The sequence below is a fragment of the Macaca thibetana genome, chromosome 3 (assembly GCF_024542745.1).
Source record: "Macaca thibetana thibetana isolate TM-01 chromosome 3, ASM2454274v1, whole genome shotgun sequence".
Taxonomy (NCBI): domain Eukaryota; kingdom Metazoa; phylum Chordata; class Mammalia; order Primates; family Cercopithecidae; genus Macaca; species Macaca thibetana.
In genome coordinates, this window is record NC_065580.1 from 39,288,717 (window position 1) to 39,292,320 (window position 3,604).

Here is a 3,604-nt window from a genome sequence, read left to right on the forward strand (position 1 = left end):
TGCCTCTGCTCTGTCAGCTTAGAAGGCCTAGAAGAAACAATACTTGTTTTTCCACTCTCAGTCTTACTCAGCCTGGTCTCTTTTGCCAGGAAGACTCATTACATACAGTGCAGAAACAGACATGCTTAAATGCATTCACATGGAATGGGAGCCTATAAAGGATGATCAAACACATCTAATAAAGAATCAGATTTAACTTCTAGAAATCAAAAGAAAAAATGAGAGGAGTATGTTCTTTAAATGAAAAGGGAATATGGGTGGATAGGCAGGAAAACTCCCAATATACTTTTGAATACTAACTCACCACTCAGATGTACAAAGCCACCTAGTAAAGACAGAATATATGTGCCCCTCAGCAACCGGGATGGGGAAGCAAAGCAGTACCGAGGCTGGGAGGTGAAGTGCGAGCTCTCCGGAGAGTAGCTCGCTCACGCCATCCAGACCGTAAGATTTACTCATGAATCATTGACTGCCCTTGAAATTCCTAATGACCTGTTACAGACCATCCAGGATCTCATTTTGGATCTCCGAGTACGTTGCATAATGTCACATTGCAGCACACGGCGGAAGAAATAAAGAGATTGGCTGAAAAAGAAGACTGGATTGTTGATAATGAAAGACTGACTTCTCTACCATGTCAGTTTGAACAGTGCATCGTGTGTTCTCTGCAGTCACTGAAGGGGGTTCTGGAGTGTAAGCCGGGAGAGGCCAGTGGTCTTTCAACAACCTAAAACACAGGAGGAAGTTTGCCAACTAAGCATTAATATAATGCAGGTTTTTACACACTGTCTGGAACAGTTGAGCATCAAGCCTGATGCAGATATAGATACTACACATCTCTCTGTTGATGTTTCTTCCCCTGATTTGTTTGGAAGTATCCATGAAGACTTCAGCTTGACCTCTGAACAGCGCCTTTTGATAGTCCTAAGTAATTACTGCTATCTAGAACGTCACACCTTCCTAAATATCGCAGAACATTTTGAAAAGCACAACTTCCGGGGAATAGAAAAAATAACACAGGTTAGCATGGTCTCATTGAAAGAACTAGATCAAAGACTCTTTGAAAATTACATCGAGTTGAAAGCAGATCCCGCCGTTAGCTACTTAGAACCTGGAATTTGTGCAGGATATTTTGATTGTAAAGACTGCCTGCTTCCAACAGGTGTCAGAAACTATTTAAAAGAAGCACTGGTGAATATAATTGCCGCGCATGCAGAGGTGTTCACTATTTCCAAAGAACTGGCCCCTCAGGTACTGTTCAAGGTGACAGAAGCAGTTTCTGAAGAGCTCAGTCGACTGATGCGATGTGTTTCATCCTTCAGCAAAAATGGAGCTCTACAGGCAAGACTTGAAATCTGTGCTTTAAGGGACACTGTGGCTGTTTACCTGACACCTGAAAGCAAGTCAAGTTTTAAGCAGGCCTTGGAAGCCCTGCCCCAGCTTTCCAGTGGAGCAGATAAAAAGTTACTGGAAGAGCTCCTGAACAAGTTCAGGAGTAGCATGCACTTGCAGCTCACCTGTTTCCAAGCAGCTTCTTCAACCATGATGAAAACATAAATACTTGCCAAATAAAGGAAGTCCAGGAAAATAACAAGGCTAAGCACTAGCTTTTATCATTCTCACTCACTCTTAATTTGATGTGTGTCACTTCACATCCAAGTGTTGCAGTCCCTGAGGCCCTGTGTGTTATCTGTGATGCAGTGTGAGTGCCGGTCACTGTGTTACACTCACAGGTATTGGAGGGGCAGCGGCAGACTTCAGGGTCCCCTAAAGGAAAGAGCAGGCTCCGTGTGGACGGCCAAGTCCCTGCCCGCCGTTGCCCCCTCCTTCAGCAGGTTACTTTCTCTCTGCCACCTCATATCCGGTGAAGGATATTGCTCAGTAGCTGGAAGAATGCTGCTCACACACAGTCTCTTCTCTGAAACTTCAGGATGCTCTTTGGTCACCAGGCAGTGGGAGCTGTAGACCAGCCGCGTGCACTTGCCCCACATTCACTGCTGACTGGCTTTACTGGAATAGGTTCAGGTCACCGTGACTTCTCTCACAAATCAGCTGCCCGCCCAACTCCATCATACCGTTGCATCTGAAAACTGAGGAATTCTCTATTTGTAGTCGGCTTGTCAAGGTTTTCAAAATTTTCTAAGGTTATTTTAAAGTCTCCTTTTTTAAAAGCTAAAATTAATGTCCTCATCAATGCAAGTATTTTTAGAGCACAGTGTAGCCATGTACAGTTTCCCTTATTTAAAATAAATAAAAATGTTGGTTCATTTGATGTATGGGGGAAATCATAGTAACTGGAAATGAAAGTTTAATCTTTTACAAATGTGCTTGATAAAGCTGTTAAGAAATACACAGAATATTGTCTTTCCTAAGCATGCTAACTGTTGTATCTAACTCAACTATGAGCTAAATTTAAAAACTACAACTATGAATGTTTGTGTTATTTTAAATATCTAGTGCAGCACATTCAGCCAATAAAGAATCTGCCTTTAATGTAAGTTGTAATTTACTTGAAAAAAAAAGACAGTATATATGTCACATATACACACATATATATGAATATATATATATACACACAATCATAATTTAATGATGGAGTAATGCCCAGTTCAGTGCTTATTATCTCATCATGCTTTGCCTTAAAGAACAGATTCTCTCATTCTCATAAAGTAGATGGGAGTGGAATTCTGCTTCATTCATGGGAGACCTTTCAGATAATTGACTATTTCTGCTAGTACTGTTACTGTTATTAACTCCGGGTAAACATAATGTTCACCTATTAGTAAATAATACTCTTGCATTCAGAATTACAATCTATAAATCTCAGTTGTATAGTTTCTTCAAGAAGTTATTGAATTAATCTTGTTCAGGCTCTTGAATTAAGCATGGAGATTCTAATTAATCCAACTAGTAGAAATAAGAATAATATAATTTCTAAAAAGAAAACAACAATCTTAAAGGAACAAGTTCCCCTGTTGCTCTAAAGCACTATTTTAATTTCTCTCTTTATATTAAAATTCAAAAGAGAGAGTATGCAAAAGCTTTACAAATCGCTCACATTTTTGATCCATTTTAGTAAGAACTTGAAAAGAAGAGCAGTTAAAACAATAATGATTTCTATGCTTGTGTAACATTGGCTGTTTCTTGGAGATAATATTTTCATTCAATTATGTCTGCAAGCACCATAACTTCTATTGATGAACATGGATTGACATAGTTGTTTAAGCCTATAATGAACTAAATGTTACACAGAATACAATTTTCCTCTTCATTTACCTTAATTTATTCTAGTTGTAAATGCCATTGACTTCCATGATTACAGAATAAATCTCGCTGTAGGATCAATTACTACTGTTTAGAATAAAACTTCAGTTGCTTTTTAAATGATATCCACTGGGTATTCCATTTTAATTTAGCATAGCTTTTACAAAAATACTGGATCTCTAATGAATGACATACACGATTACATCTGAGCCATTTTATACATAATTATTGAAATTATGATAAACTTATTTTTCCTTGCAATTCATTAATTTCACCATTTAAAAATATATACGTACCTAAGCATATACTTCCAGGGCTTATTATGTAGTTTACCTATTTG

The 3,604-nt window shown here is 38.5% G+C and overlaps 1 pseudogene; it reads left to right on the forward strand.

The window, feature by feature from the left end:
• Positions 1–240: 240 nt before the first annotated feature.
• On the forward strand, positions 241–1,589 carry LOC126950814 (exocyst complex component 2-like; annotated as a pseudogene).
• Positions 1,590–3,604: the final 2,015 nt, after the last annotated feature.